Below are 18,274 nucleotides of genomic sequence, written 5' to 3'. Positions count from 1 at the left end.
GCCCTATTCCCCCTCTTCCTTCAGTTTGCACAAATCTGTCCACTTTACTTTTTTTCCTTTCCGCTACTTTGGTTTCCCAATATAAAATTTCTCATTAATTAATCCAACTCCTTTATAACCTTCTTCGGGAGCACTATCTGTTAAGAGTTGAGACCAATATCCAAAGATTCCCATAATAACTTTTTTGACCAACTCAATTCGACTAACATATGATAACTTTTTGGTAGCCCATCCCATTGAGTTCTTGAAGCGCCTTCCTTAATATGCCCATGATATTGAAAATCTCCGCCTTGTTTCCACTTTGACTCCACCATAGATGCAAGATATTTCTCCTCACTGATATATAGACCTATAACACTAGAAAACATAATTAATGCATCCTTAATAGTTTTAATGGATTCTACATCAGCATGTGTAATAGTAAATAAATTGTTAGCGAAACAAATATTATTGATCTCCTCCTCTTCGCAGAATGGGTGGTAGATGTATGAGTGACTTTTTCGGAACTTCTTAAAGATGCTCTCAAAAATCTCAATGATGGGGACAAAGAGGTATGAAGAGAGATGATCTCCTTGCATCACTCCGTTTTCCCTTTTGAATAAGCGTTCGTGAATACCATTAACACTAACAATAAAATGAATAATAAAAATGCATTGCATAATCTAATCAATATAAATGTGAAGAAACTAGAAACAATCACGATATCATGGATGATTTCTCATCTAATAAAGTCAAAAGTTTTTCGAATGTCAATTTTAAAAGTTCACTCTAGAAGTAAGATTCTTTTTCCCATATCCCTTTAAAATACTTTGTATGAGGATGATATTGTTTGAAATAAATCTACCGGGGATAAATGCAGACTATCCAAAACTAACAAGACTAGGAATAACATTTTTTTAAGGTTTGAAAGAAATTTTGAAAATTATTTCAAAATCATTTCAAAAATTCTTTTAATTAGTTTTAAAAATGTCATTCCTATGCTTGTTAGTCTAGGACAATCTGCATTCATCCCCGATAAGTCAATCTCACATAATATTCATCTCATTCAAAATCTTTTAAAGAGTTATGGGAAGAAGAATATTACTCCTAGAGTAACTTTTAAGATTGATATTATAATTTTTTTTACTACATTAGATGAAAAACCATCCACGTTTTCATGATTGTTTCTAGCTTTTCTCGTATTTATATTGATTGGATTGTACAATGAGTTTCTATTACCCATTTTGTTGTTAGTGTTAATGAAATTCACGAATGCTTTTTCAAAGAGGAAAACAGGGTGAGAAAAGGTGATCGCCTCTTTACATATCTCTATGTCCTTATTATGGAGGTCTTTGAGAGCATTTTTAAGATTTTTTAAAAAGTTGCCCATACATCTTCACCCATTCTGTGAGGAGGAAGGATCATAAACGTTTGTTTTGTAGACGATCTGTTTATTGTTGCACTCATAGACGTTGATTCCATAAACACTATTAAAGATGCACTAACTTTCTTTTCAAATGTTACAAGTCTTATGATCAATGAGGATAAAAGTCTAGTCTTTTCTACGGAGGAGTCAAGGAGGCTATCTTTGGAGTCATTGACATCAAGGAGGGCACCTTACCGGTCAAGTATCTTGGAATACCACCAACATCAAAACAAAATTAGATTGTGCATTGAAGGCCGCTGATTGAGAAAGTGAATAATACCATTACGGGATGGATAACGAAGAAACTTTCATTTGCTGGCCAGATTGAGTTGGTTAAAAGTGTTGTTATGGGCGTTATTGGCTATTGGTCTCAACAATTGGTGATCATGAAGGTCATTAGGAAGATTGATCAACTTATGAGGAACTTTATATGGGGGAAGCATGGTAGAGGAGGAAACAAAGTTAAATTGACAAATCTATGCAGACCGAATGAGTAAGGAGACATAGGGCTGAAAAACTGCATTGAACAAAATAAGGAATTACCATATAAACACTGTTGGACAATCACGGAAAAACAGGATTCATTGTGAGTGAAATAGGTGCATTCAAGATTAATGAAAAAGGGACGTGCAAGATAAATGATGATATGACGTGGTCTCTAAAGAAGATAATCAAGTTAAAACATATTGCGGGCAACATAGTTCGGATTCTGTTTGGTGATGCAAGGAGACAACCATTGGGACATGCCCTGTGACAATAGATCTGGCCTCTCTTTTTTTGGCACTATCCATGGTTTGAAGGTCAATCAATCATCACTATGCATGGTGTGGGTGGGGGTGCGGGTGCGGGTACGATCCATCCCCAAAACTTGAACTTGACCCTTAGCCTGAACTTGACCAAAACCTGACCTCACCCTGCACCTGACCATCAACCTCAATATGAATATTCTTTTTTTAATATCTTAATTTTTTTCGTTTAGATTATTAATTTCTTTGTAAAGATTTTTTTTTGAGAGATATATTCTCTTCTTTGTTCTGAACTTTGTTTCTAAGTTGGTTCATCACTTCACTCATAGTATAAGATTTATTATAATTTAAATTCTTTATCTTCTACCTTTTCTCCTCTAGAGGATGAAGTTTCTTTTTCAGTATTGAACTGATCTATGATCTGCATTCTTAATTCTAGGTCTTTAATGACTTTTAGTAATTCAATAATATGATTAGAGGTTAAAATATTAACTTTTATATCTGAGAATTGAGATATGATTCTATATAATTCTAATTTTTCAATATTTTGATTTTGATCTAGCTTATTAGTTTCTTTCTTAGGACATTTTAATCCTGATCGACATGCCTCACATTCAGACTCTTCTGAGCTTGATTCAGAAATTTTTTCATTATTTAGAACATCTAGTTTAGAATTACTACATGTTGAATCTGAATTAAATGCTTCAGATTCTGAGTTTTGTAGAGTTTGGATAATTAATTTTTTTTTGTCTTCTGGGATTTCGAGATTATTAATTTTTTCTTTGCCCAACAGTATTTTGACGTGTGTCCAAATTTTCCACAGTTGTGGCACTTCCTATTATTTTTGAAAGTTTTTGACTTTATTCTAGATTTTTCTTCTCTCCTTTCCTTTTTCATCTCTAAGTATTTTTGGAATGGTTTCCTATATTTATGGAATTTATTATATTTACCTTTTTATCTTTGTTAGATGTTGGGTTATCTATACCAAATTGTTGCCAGAATTGGCCTAATAGTTGTCTTTCGTTTAGACTTGTCTTTTAATTTGTTGGTTTAGCATTATTTCATTACATAAAGCTAACCCTTCTTGAATACATGTACCTATTAATACACCATATGTGTAGGTTTCATATTGTATTATTGTATGACTCCTTTTTAGATTTTTTCTAACTCTTTCAGCGAACAGGCTTGGGAGGCCATCAATAAATTTTAATTTCCAATTTACATTATTACATTCTGGAAGTTTCATAACTCTACTTTAAAAAGTATATTTATACCGTCTAAAATCTAAAAGTGTTTTACACCTTAAATTTTGTAATAATGTTCTAATTGTATCACTATTATCACTGAACCCAACCCTTTAATTGACTAGTAAACCCAACAACAATCATTGTTGCTATTGTTTTATTAGTATTTTTACTATTTTTACAAACAATTGAGTACATTAACATTCTATGTACTGTATAATAAATTTGTTTGTTTGAATATCCAACAATATTTCATTCATATATCTTGTTACCTGAATAATTGATATCTATTGTATTTGTGTATTCTTCATGTAAAACATCCATTGGTGTTGGTCTGTTATAGTCAAATTTACTTTGTATAGGTTTGTCAGCCCATCTATTAATTTTATTAATCTGGTCTTTGTTATCATCCCATTGTAATTCTTTGTCTAGGGTTTTGATGCTTAGTTTGCTATTTTTTTTCTTCAAGAATTTTTTCAAATTCTTGCATTGGCCTTAGTTTGAAATCAGATATTATTGGGGGAGGTTGGAAGCAACTTGGGGAAGTTTCTTTTTCTTTTGGAAGCTTGGGGAAGCTTTTTTTCTTTCTTTTGGAGTTATTTTTAACGCTCTTGATTTAATTTCATTTATTGATTTTATTAATTTTTTAATCTTGTTTTCGATAGATTGTAATTGTTCTCCTAGAATATTTAGGAACAAATTTGTGTAATTTTGTTTTTCAAACATATGATTAATATGTCTACAAGTTATTGAGAGTGTATCGGTTTCAATTAATGTTCTGTATGGTTTGAAATTCATTATTTTCCCTCCTTTTTCAATATAAAAAGATTGTTGAGGCGGATATGTACCTAACTAGGTTTTTCTTGTTTCTAACTTAAAATTTCTTTCAATAACAGCTATATAATTTTTGACATAAATACTTATGAACCATGTGGTGAAAGGAATTAAAGTATTTTTTTGTTTGCACAATTCATAATTTTTTTTCTCAAATTATTGTTTTTCTGAAATTCGAAAACTTTCAAAAAACCATTTTCTGAATTGGGTATAACCCGGATTTTTGAATTCATTAGAAATTATTTTTCTAGATGGAGAACCAGTACTGAAATCTATTATGGGTATACTATTCATTTAAACAGAAAAGTCAATTTCTGACATTGTTGGTTCTATTTCGTTTAGGGTTTATGTGTTATTTTCCCTAACAATATTTTGCCTATTAATATATAATTTTTCTGTAATTGGAGTTGAATCTTTCGAAAACGTTGTTTCCCTTATTTGAGAGGTGGATGCCCTTGAAGGGTATTCAACTTTGTACTCTAATGGTGAGATATATGATCTAAAAGAGTTATGTCGTTGTGATAATTTTAGGCTTGTGTCAAATCTTACTTCGACACTTCCCTCATCATTTTAACAAATATCTAATATATTATTATAATTATGGACCTGTGGTTGCACATGTACAACTTGTTCAATCTTCCAGTTGTCTGGATATGATATTTCTTCCCATTTAATAGCTAGGTCTCATTTTTGTAATGTTTGATTTATTAAAAGTTGTCTGTATTAAGATTGTACCATTGTTGGGTTTATCAACTCTCATACATAGTGTATTTAAAGTAAATAAGGGTTTATAGTATATTCTATAACAAACACATTACTTCCAATCCGGAAGCATAATTATATCTGTGTGTTTTAACATTTAATGTTAGAGAGTCAGTTATATGAGTATTAAAAATAGGTAAATGTAAGTTTGGGAAAACGTTAAAATAAACTGGTCCCTGTGCTAAACTAGATTGTATTATTCCCATTAAAGATTGTTTCAATTTAGGTTTCTACCATCTCTTAAAGTTACCATAAAGCTTTCTGGTAATCCTTCTAATGTTAATGGTTTAAATGCGATCGGTACTAGTCCTATATGTAGGAATTTATATGTTTGTTTATAATATGCTATATCCATATCCGACAGTAATTGAATTATAATATCACTATTGTCTAGTGAAACTGATTCTTCAGTAGTTTTTATTACTTGTTTTAAACCCATTTGTTCAAATGTTCCTAGTTGATATATTAATTTAGGTTCGACTTTTGGAATTGTCCACTTATTTAGTAGATCCAAGTCTTTTGGAATATCATATTCCTCTTTTTTAATATTTTTTATGTTATTTTTTTCTTGAGATCATGTTCATGACATTCATGATTAGCATGATGTGTTGTTGATCACTTAACATGACTACCCCTTGCTCTCATACCATTATTTTTATGATCTTTACATAATATGAATAGACGAAAGTCAAAACCTTGATGCTTTTCCAGCTGAATCCACCAACGGTGGATACACGAATACTTGTATTCACAACAAAGTCTTAACATTCGACTATATTATAGCTCACAAATAGAATTATAAGAGAGACAAGGAATTTTTACAACATATAGGAATGTCTGACAACCAATTATAATACTTAACTTTAATTTAAAGTTTCACATTGTCCAAAACGCCAAAACGGTGACCAAACAAGACTTATCAGGAACACAAAATTAAAGTACTATTTTATAAAAGGGTCTGACACTTCATATCCAACCTTGATGTCCATTCAAAATTCTAAGATAGACTATAATTATTTATTAATTATTTTTTTAGGTAGGGTAGTTAGCCGACATGATAACACATAATGAGATTAACCTATTAGGCTAAACATGAAAACATAAAATAAATACGTAGAAGAAATAGAAACGTATCCGGAACCGAAGACTAAACACAACGAAGTTCACACTTTTATTGATCAAACTTGAATTATATTACAAAAGAGTGAAAGTGAGAGTGATAGAAAGAGAGAAAGTACAATAGAGAATAGAGGGGTCATTTTCGCCTCTTATGGATAGCGGGGCAGATTTAAATGTTATATATATATATATATGCGCCCTGGTCGTCGTTTTAGTTTGTAATATCACTGTTTGAAAATGAAACAGAGTAGATGCATCGACATTTTAAAAAAATTATTTTAAGATGAATGTGAAACTTTGTTACCGTATAACTTAGAAAAATAAAATAAAATTTTGATATACCACATATAAGAGAAATTTGTGCATATTTTCAACATAAATTAACAATTTTATAATATTTTAAATGATTTTATATATTTAGATTATAAATTCAATGAACAAATTTTAAACAAAATTTTGTATAGTAAAATATTTAAAACTTAATTAGATATGCATTAAAAATGATATAATTAGTTATCTAATTATATTATATAATTTGGTTCATCGTATATATTTTTTTTATCATAATGATAAAATGTTTTAAGTTGAGTTAGATCGTACTAAATTTATACATTCAAAAAAGTAAAAAACATAAATTACATAAAAATAAATAAATAAGTTACATATTTGTTTGTTAGTTTGATCATACTAGATTAGAAGCTTTACTTTAACAAGACCATGCTAATTATAATTCATTGGTGCTGACAAATACTACATATTTTCTTATTTGTTATGTCTACAATCATTTTTTAAGGTATTTTGGTAGGAATTGAATTCACAATTTTTTTTGTCTCATAATTTAATACGAAAATTGTTAAAGAGAATAATAAATTGGAACACAACTTGAAAATTTAATTTTAGTCAAAGTTTTTGAGCCGAACTTATAGATAAATAATTGAGCTTGAAGCTTGACTGATTTGCAACCCTAGGTGATACCAGTAATTAAGTAAAGATTCGTTCTGGGGTGTGTTTAAAATCTTAAAGATAATGAGTTTGATTTAAATAAAATATATGTTTAAATTGATGTCGAGGCTTGTAGCTTATAAAATTAAAAATATATATTAGTTAATTAAAGAAAATGTATAATATTTGACCTAGTAATTAGTTAAAATATTAGATGGGGTGTTGATTTTGGGTGTGAAATTGGGGAGCATGTGTTATTTGATGACGATGAATTTATTCAAATTATTCATTATCTACTAATAAGATTGAGTTTTTTTTCATAGTTTTCATTTCTTGTAAGTAGATACTTTTACTTGACTATTGTTATTATATAAAAAAAAAAATTAATAAAAGATGCTACAAAAAAATGTTGAAAAGATTTTGAACATTGATGAGTTGAAAAAAAGGGTAGATTGAAATTGATGGATCTTAAAACTTTTTATAAGTGTCACAAAAAAAGTCTTAGAGTCAAAGCAAACAATTAAAAATTTACGACTTTGGGGATCAACTTTTTTTTTATCATGCTTAAAGCAAAGGTGTCATGGGAGTCAATGTATAACATCAATTAGTAACATTTCCTTTTTCATTACTACTCAAGTTCGAAGTACTAAATCTTCTTTCATAGTTTATCGACAACTAGTGCGGAATATTTCTAGTCTTTATGAGGTCATGGATTCTAAAAAATTTCAAAAAAATAAAAAAAAAAATCTTCTAATACTAATAATAAAGTATGGAGGAATTGAGACCGCATTAAGCCGCTTTCAAAAAAAAGTATGGAGGAAAAGCTTGTTTGATATCGGTTATTTGAGAGTTTTTAATAAGTTTTATTAAATATCTTGTTTGATGAATAAGAAATTGTTATAAAGATAAAATAAAGGAAGTGTAGTATCTAAGTTAATTAATTGAATGATTTAATGGTTGAATATATATATATATATATATATTGGGTTAGTTAAATTTTGGATAAAAATTCTAAAAACTAATTTTGTGTATAGACATGTTTTTGAAATTATTTAAAAACTATTACTCATCACCATCATTTCAAGAAATTATTAAAATACAAAAAAAATAAAATAATTTTGTTTTCTTTATACGAAATTTGTTTTTTAAGCTTTAGTGATTTTGCTATTAAAATATTTTTTTGATATAATTTGTCTATACAATATGATCGAATTTAATATTTGATAAAATAATTTTGTATTCTTTTAAGTTCTTTAATTATGCTGATCAATATTTGAAACTCTATTTAAGTTTGTAATTTCTCAATTATTTTTTTTAACAGAATTTATTAAATCAAATTTTCAATGTAGCAATTAAATTAACTAATATAGCAAATGGTGAAACATAAATCAAACCAAGGCTTTATATTTTAAATGTAAGTGTCAAATAAATCAAGTAACTGAGGTGAATGGAACATCATTTTCAACCAATTACAGTGTAGTAAATAATTCATTCACGAACTAAAATAATTGAAATTGAAAGATGAAATGAATAAACTAATGATAAAAGAAAATGTAGAAAAAAAGTAGTTAATTGTCATAAGTCATTGAATGAACCCTAAACCCTAAACCAGCTAGATCCTAAACAACCTGAAAAATCAAATACAATTCAACTTAAACAAAATAAACTTGGATAAACTTACACTAAAAAATAATCCATCAAAATATGTCAACCTTTAACCAGGCCATTAAGTAGTATAAAAAGAATGAAACTCAAAAGAATTAAAAAGATGATAAATAAATGAAACCATTCACATAAACTTTGCTCATAATTAAGTCCCACAAACGGATTAACTAATGAAAAAAATTAGCTAGAAACATAAGCATCAAGAACCAAAAATCCAAAACAAACCAATATATAACAACATATATACTTAATTAAAATATATAAAATTACTTAACTATAACTCCTACAAATCAATAATTTCACTCAATGTGATGGTATTTTATAATTGAATTTCAGATAAGGTAGTGAGCAGGTTCATAAGAATTCTCCCATAACAACTTTCATTGTCAAAGATCCTTTTTTCTTTTATTAAAAAAAAAATCTTAATAAATATTATCAGGATCTTGTTTATTAGAAAGTTTTAAAATAAATCTTTGGATTAATTAAAAACATTTGATTGAATTTGAATAGGTGAGTGTTTCGAATTTTTTTAAAATAATATTAATATAAATAAAAATATATATTTTTAAATTCAACCTACCAAGACCCAAAATTAAAGTACATGTATATTCTAATTCAATAAATTACTTTGATTGCCAATGATTTTTAATGGGAAGCAACTCACATATTCGAGAAATGACTACCTGATTTTAACATGGCGAACAAGTGTGATTTGAGGATCGAGTCCAAATTGAAATCACAAATTTTATTGTAAAGTTTATAGCTAAATCATTATTAGGAGGAACCCAAATTTTATGTTATGCTATATTTTTGTTGGTGATGCTTCTTCTATTCGTCTATTTGATCAAATCAACCATTTTTTAATTAAAAAAGGTATATAAATTGTAGGAATAGCTAAGCATCTAATCACATAATTGGAATTTTCTTCATTATCATACATTGTTGTTGAAAAATTAATTTAACAAATAGACGTGTTTAATTATGATTAATCTCTCAACGAGTTACTATTTTTATTTTATAAATTAATTCAACATAAATGTAATATTGAAATTGTTTTGAATAAATATATTTATAGAATTTTTTTCATCTTTTCTCATAAATTTTAAATTGATTAATCAGGTTATGGACACTGGAGTTTTTAAGCAAAATATTACTACAAGTTATTAACATTACTTCACTTAAACGCCACATATAAGAAGCCATTGGTAAGAGAACACTTAGCCATTATCCAAGTTTAATTAATTTTCCTTAGTCATCATAATAATAAGGAATTAATGAAGCACATTTTGTTTTTAGATTTCAGATTTGATAGGAAGATCTCTATCTAGTGACTTCCTCAAATTGCAAGTGACATTATAGAGGTTATAATATTGGTTGTAGTATATTTAAACTATTATCCAAGAACTAATGTACATATTTTTAAACATAAACAGGGTACTAGAGCGATGTTAATCGAAAAGGATAACAAGCCTCGGGTAAGAAGAAAAAATTGTATATTTCTTTTGGATAACTATCATGCCGATCATTTACTTGTTATTCAATATTTTACTACTTGTTACTTAAATTAATATTAATAATTTTAGTTAATAATTAACAGTGGAATCCATCATGTCTAGAGGAAGTGAAGGAAGAATTTGTGAATAAACATTTTGAGGAGATTGATGATGATGAGTTCCAGCCTCTAGTTCTAGATGCTTCTAGAACCCTCAATCATAGACTGATCTCTATGATGCGCCCAAACCTATGATCAATAAGGGCTTCGAAACATGGAATATATATTAATTAAGTTGATTTGGATTATGGCTAAACAATATTGTTTATGTTTAATGATTGTTTATTTATCAAATAAAAACTAAATAATGATCCCAATATTGGGACGTATTTATATATTCATGTAATTGTAATTGAATGCTTTCTTTTTTATTCATGTGTTTTCTTTCTTTAAATTCAAGTCTAGATATGAATAGTTTGATTAAAAAAAATAATGTTATTTTTTTTCATTTTAGTATTTTTAATAAATTGACGGTTGTTTTTTAAAAAAAATATTGGGATGTGAGCAATGAATGTTTCAAAAATTTATATTAGTTGTTTTTAAAAATAAAATAAAATTGTGATATTATACTGTGACAAAATTATTTAACTAAATGTTAAAAAAAATATTTAACTAATACCTCGTAAATTGAAACCGAACTCAAATTTGTATTGGGTATTATTTTATTTCGCAATTTCAAATTTGGCTATTAGGTTTTATTTTATTTGCGTTTATTATTAATTTAATTTATTTATTTTGGCAAAAAGAAATATAATGAAAGGATGAATAATGTTGTATATATAAAAATGAAATAGTTAATATTTTGGTTTGAGCCCATTTGAAACATTTTTTAAAACTGACTAGGTTTGAGCCCAGTTCAAATAATTTTTTTATTTTATGTTCTTGATATTATTAAATAAAGATATTAGCACCATGTGTATTTGTAAGTAAATGTATAAAAGATGAAAGGTTTATTTATAAATTCCTAAGTTTACTAAGAGAACTTAATTATATATTAATGATGAGGTGTAATTATATTTTCTCTTCGGAAATTTGACGAAATTACATGAGTTGGTCATCAACGCATAATTTAAATGAGCTGGTCACCAGCACATAATTTAAATGTGCTGGTGACCACTTCATATTTTTTTGACAAAATTTTTCCTGTCGCGAGATGCAATCCAATCGCGAGACGCAACCGACAATTCGATTGTAGACTTTTCACATGGCATCCGGTTGTGTCTCGCAACATGTGGTTGCGTTTCGCGACATGGACAATTTCGTCAAAAAAATATGAACAATTTCGTCAAAAAAATATGAAGGGGTTACCATCGTATTTAAATTATACGCCGGTCACGAGCTCATTTACTCTTCTTTTTAGGGTCATTTCGTCAAATTTTCCTTTCTCTTCGGGAAATTAAATATTTGAAGAAATGACCATAATAATTGCCTTAATTGCGCAGCCGGCACCCAATTTTGTTTTTGCATAAATGACGACTTCCTATTTTTCGTACAAAAATACCTCGTCTCATGAGACGGCACGGTTGCGTCTCGTGGTGTCGACACGTTCGTCACGCGACGATACACTCGATGCTCATTTTCAGGTAATTATTATGGTCATTTCATCAAATTTCTTCTCTTCTCTCCAAACCCTAAATCACTCATTGGTCGCCATTAGGTTATAGTAAGCGGCAAAGAGAGGAGAAGATCTATCTTTTTCTCCATCTTCATTAATAGAAAACAAAAGGAACTCGTCGCCGTCGCAAGCCCTACCTTCTTCCTCCATAGTCTCCACTTCCGATCCCCTTCTACAAACAGTAACCGCCTCCAAATTAGAAATCCTCAAGATCTCTCTCCGATCTCGTTCTCTCCTGAGCTCTTGGAAGTTCTATGGTCAGCTATTTCAGCCGTTTGCAAGGAATCCATGGGACGTGCTCTCCTATTCTTCGGTAGCAACAATGAAGGATATATCCATTAAAGAGGTAATAAGTCTTCCTTCTAGCATTCATATATATATTTTATATCTGTGTATTTTGCTTAGTAGGATATTTCTGTGTTGAATGTGTCATGCCTAAGCTAAGAATTCGTGAAGAAATCAATAATGTATGATGATTTATCTGTCAATTAGGTTATAAGTGGACATAACACAGTTTTGTGGAGATCTATCACTCCAATTAATCATCTTTATCATGCATTTTGGGTATTTGCAAACACTAGCTAGAAACAACCATTGAATCCCTAATGTTAAGAAGAAGCTTTGATTGATATTTGTTAAAATATGACAATGAATAACTCTGTTTCGGTTTAAATTGTTGACTTGATTGGTAATATCAATCATCTGATTACCAATGTTAGGAATCTCTTATGGCTTCAAAATTGTTTGTCATACACTATAGAAATCAAAATAAATTTTTGGTCTTGCCTTTATAAATTTTGGATGATTATGTCAGGCTGTGTAGAAAATTCATTTTTTTTCACCAAAAAGTACATAAATAAATTTTGAAAATTTTGAATAATAACTTTGAAAAAAACTCAAAACTGATTAGCCTCAATGAAATTTATTATCTTTGAAATATTTATAATATATATTTTAAAGATACAATGTTATAAGTTTTGAATTATTTATTCATTTTTTTTGATAAACATGGAATGATGTTGGATTCGTAATTGATGACAAAATTTTGAAATTTACAAGTTCAGGATTTGTATAATCTAAGCCCATTGCATTACTCCTATCTCAATTAATTAATTAATTAAAATATTAAAATAATTTATATTTTAAATTATTATACTTTAATAAATTTGGTATTTATTTGTTCATACTTAGACACATATTTTACTCACGAATATATTTTTTTTCCAAACTTTGTTCAATATGACATTTTGTAACAACTTTATTTTTACACTTAAATAATTTTTAAAAATTAGAGTCTATAATGATAATCATACGTATACGTGATTAATAGAATTGATAGAATGTCTTAAATTATGAAGTAACTCACAAATTAAGAGTTAATTTAAATGCAATTTTTTAAGAATATTTAAAATTTGATAAATCTAACACCTCCATGACAATAGTAAAATAGGTCAAAATTGAGTATAATTGGGTGGTTTTTCGGTAAACATGGGTCAACCCATAACGTAAGGTAGCCCTTTAAGTAAGGAAGGTCACTTTGAAATCATCCACACTTATTGAACTACAAGTCACTTAATCTTAATCTTTAAATTTGTTAATAAAGTTGTAGCCAGATTCATACTGAACTGGTCTCGCCTTTGACTCAACCTGAGTCGATCAAGAGAGCTCGAGCAAAATGGTTGCCCTTTCAATCGAGCCAAAGGACGTAAACATTTGGTCAAAAATTCATTTCTAAATTGTTGCACGTTCACCCATTTGAAAAAATCAAATACCGAATCTTGGGCTTTCCAAAAAGACAAAGAACATCCTAAATGGCTTGCTAATGTTACCCAATTTCACATTTTACAAAAAAAAATGGCCCAAATGCTTCAAATGACAAATTAGCCCTTCTTGCCTAATCGCATCTTCTAACACTAGTGAAATCCAGAGCGAGATAATTTGTAAACGTCTCCATTTATCACTACCCCGACTTGAAGATGTTACAATATCGAAGTTCGTGTCGTCGATCAAAGCTTCCTCGCTTGTTGTCACTGCTTTAGCATATTTCTCTAGTTATTTTTAGGTAACCTAATACATTTGTAAGGCCTGTAAGTTATTATATATTGTTCTATTGATTTGATTGTGTTTAGATGGATTAATTGCTTGATATGCTGGATTGACCTGTTATTAGTTAGATTTAAGAATAGATAGATGTTAGGAACTATCCTAACACTAATTAGGGTTTTATGATGAACTATTCGTCAAGATCTTCGTCTTTGATCTTCATTTTCTTAGTCATCGCCTAAGAAATGCTCATAATCTAGTCTCGTTACTAATTTAAACTAAATCTAAGCTAATTAATCAACTAATCGAAGACGTAACAAAAATATATGTTCAAGTTTGTCGCAAGATTTCTATTGACGGAGACATTAGCTTCTTGAGGGTTAATCTTCGGCACTAGAGTCCATGACGAGGAGCATTAGAAGACAACAAAAGCCTTTGAATAACTTTGGAGGACCATACAACATGAAACTAGTTTACAGTGTTCCCTCTTTCACGTATAGACTCCCAAGCTAAGTTTGAATTAAACTTTCCTCTTTTTTCAACCATCCAATCACGAGAGTCAATAATATCATTAAAATGCAATGTTTGAATGAAGTTGAGAATTCTTATACCTTCTAGAATACGCCTCAGAAGTGTGTTTCATTCCCCGTCCCTTATATCTTTAACCGTAGCAACAAGGCAGTCTTTCCTTATTCGAACTCTTCCAAAATTTTCCTTAATTGACTGATTTTCAAACTAAAGATCATGCCAGAACAGGGTTTCTCGGCAATCACCCAACCGAATCTTGAACATCAACATAGTGTTGTCTTTGAGCTTGAGTATCTTCTTAAGTGACCAAACCATCTTCATTTTGACTTTGTTTGTTTATATGCTTGTTTCTTTCTTTATGAACCGCGAATGCACCCATCTCACCCATAACAAATCTTTTTTTTTTTCTCAATCACCCAAAGATGCCTATATGTTATAACTTTGTTCCACTCGACGCAATTCTTCTGCCCTATTCCCCCTCTTCCTTCAGTTTGCACAAATCTGTCCACTTTACTTTTTTTCCTTCCCTCTACTTTGGTTTCCCAATATAAAATTTCTCATTAATTAATCCAACTCCTTTATGACCTTCTTCGGGAGCACTATCTGTTAAGAGTTGAGACCAATATCCAAAGATTCCCATAATAACTTTTTTGACCAACTCAATTCGACTGACATATGATAACTTTTTGGTAGCCCATCCCATTGAGTTCTTGAAGCGCCTTCCTTAATATGCCCATGATATTGAAAATCTCCGCCTTGTTTCCACTTTGACTCCACCATAGATGCAAGATATTTTTCCTCACTGATATATAGACCTATAACACTAGAAAACATAATTAATGCATCCTTAATAGTTTTAATGGATTCTACATCAGCATGTGTAACAGTAAACAAATTGTTAGCGAAACAAACATTAGTGATCTCCTCCTCTTCGCAGAATGGGTGGTAGATGTATGAGTGACTTTTTCGGAACTTCTTAAAGATGCTCTAAAAAATCTCAATGATGGGGACAAAGAGGTATGAAGAGAGATGATCTCCTTGCATCACTCCGTTTTCCCTTTTGAATAAGCGTTCGTGAATACCATTAACACTAACAATAAAATGAATAATAAAAAATGCATTGCATAATCTAATCAATATAAATGTGAAGAAAACTAGAAACAATCACGATATCATGGATGATTTTTAATCTAATAAAGTCAAAAAAATTTCGAATGTCAATTTTAAAAGTTCACTCTAGAAGTAAGATTCTTTTTCCCATATCCCTTTAAAATACTTTGTATGAGGATGATATTGTGTGAAATAAATCTACCGGGGATAAATGCAGACTATCCAAAACTAACAAGACTAGGAATAACATTTTTTTAAGGTTTGAAAGAAATTTTGAAAATTATTTCAAAATCATTTCAAAAATTCTTTTAAATCGTTTTAAAAATGTCATTCCTATGCTTGTTAGTCTAGGAGAATCTGCATTCATCCCCGATAGGTCAATCTCACATAATATTCATCTCATTCAAAATCTTTTAAAGAGTTATGAGAAGAAGAATATTACTCCTAGAGTAACTTTTAAGATTGATATTATAATTTTTTTTTACTACATTAGATGAAAAACCATCCACGTTTTCATGATTGTTTCTGGCTTTTCTCGTATTTATATTGATTGGATTATACAATGAGTTTTTATTACCCATTTTGTTGTTAGTGTTAATGAAATTCACGAATGCTTTTTCAAAGAGGAAAACGGGGTGAGAAAAGGGGATCGCCTCTTTACATATCTCTATGTCCTTATTATGGAGGTCTTTGAGAGCATTTTTAAGATTTTTTAAAAAGTTGCCCATACATCTTCACCCATTCTGTGAGGAGGAAGGATCATAAACGTTTGTTTTGTAGACGATTTGTTTATTGTTGCACTCATAGACGTTGATTCCATAAACACTATTAAAGATGCACTAACTTTCTTTTCAAGTGTTACAAGTCTTATAATCAATGAGGATAAAAGTCTAGTATTTTCTACGGAGGAGTCAAGGAGGCTATCTTTGGAGTCATTGACATCAAGGAGGGCACCTTACCGGTTAAGTATCTTGGAATACCACCAACATCAAAACAAAATTAGATTGTGCATTGAAGGTCGCTCATTGAGAAAGTGAATAATACCATTACGGGATGGATAACGAAGAAACTTTCATTTGCTGGCCAGATTGAGTTGGTTAAAATTGTTGTTATGGGCGTTAATGGCTATTGGTCTCAACAATTGGTGATCATGAAGGTCATTAGGAAGATTGATCAACTTATGAAGAACTTTATATGTGGGAACCATGGTAGAGGAGGAAACAAAGTTAAATTGACAAATCTATGCAGACCGAATGAGGAAGGAGACATAGGGATAAAAAACTGCATTGAACAAAATAAGAAATTACCATATAAACACTGTTGGACAATCAGGGAAAAACAGGATTCATATTGTGAGTGAAATAGGTGCATTCAAGATTAATGAAAAAGGGACGTGCAAGATAAATGATGATATGACGTGGTCTCTAAAGAAGATAATCAAGTTAAAACATATTGCATGCAACATAGTTCGGATTCTGTTTGGTGATGCAAGGGGACAACCATTGGGACATGCCCTGTGACAATAGATTTGGCCTCTTTTTTTTTGGCACTATCCATGGTTTGAAGGTCAATCAATCATCACTATGCATGGTGTGGGTGGGGGTGCGGGTGCGGGTACGATCCATCCCCAAAACTTGAACTTTACCCTTAGCCCGAACTTGACCAAAACCTGACCTCACCCTGCACCTGACCATCAACCTCAATATGAATATTCTTTTTTTAATATCTTAATTTTTTTCGTTTAGATTATTAATTTCTTTGTAAAGATTTTTGAGAGATATATTATCTTCTTTGTTTGAACTTTGTTTCTAAGTTGGTTCATCACTTCACTCATAGTATAAGATTTATTATAATTTAAATTCTTTATTTTCTACATTTTCTCCTCTAGAGGATGAAGTTTCTTTTTCAGTATTGAACTGATCTATGATCTGCATTCTTAATTCTAGTTCTTTAATGACTTTTAGTAATTCAATAATATAATAGTGAGGTGCGGGTGCGAGTACGATCCATCCTCAAAACTTGAACTTGACCCTTAGCCTGAACTTAACCTGACCTCACCCTGCACCTGACCATCAACCTCAATATGAATATTCTTTTTTTAATATCTTAATTTTTTCTTTCAAATTATTAATTTTTTGTAAAGATTTTTGAGAGATATATTCTCATCTTTGTTCTAAACTTTGTTTCTAAGTTGGTTCATCACTTCACTCATAGTATATGATTTATTATAATTTAAATTCTTTATCTTCTAACTTTTCTCCTCTAGAGGATGAAATTTTTTTTCAGTATTGAACTGATATATGACCTTCATTTTTAATTCTTGGTCTTTAATGACTTTTAGAAATTCAATAATATAATTAGAGGTTAAAATATTAACTTTTATATCTGAGAATTGAGATATAATTCTATATAATTCTGATTTTTCAATATTTTGATTTTGATGTAGCTTATTAGTTTCTTTCTTAGGACATTTTAATCCTGATCGACATGCCTCACATTCAGACTCTTCTGAGCTTGATTCAGAAATTTTTTCATTATTTAGAACATCTAGTTTAGAATTAGTACTTGTTGAATCTGAATTAAATGCTTCAGATTCTGAGTTTTGTAGAGTTTGGATAATTAATTTTTTTGTGTCTTCTGAGATTTCGAGATTATTAATTTTTTCTTTGCCCAACAGTATTTTGACGTGTGTCCAAATTTTCCACAGTT

The sequence above is a fragment of the Impatiens glandulifera genome, chromosome 3 (genome assembly GCF_907164915.1).
Source record: "Impatiens glandulifera chromosome 3, dImpGla2.1, whole genome shotgun sequence".
In the NCBI taxonomy this organism is placed as follows: Eukaryota; Viridiplantae; Streptophyta; class Magnoliopsida; order Ericales; family Balsaminaceae; genus Impatiens; species Impatiens glandulifera.
Note: the sequence above shows the minus strand (reverse complement) of the source record.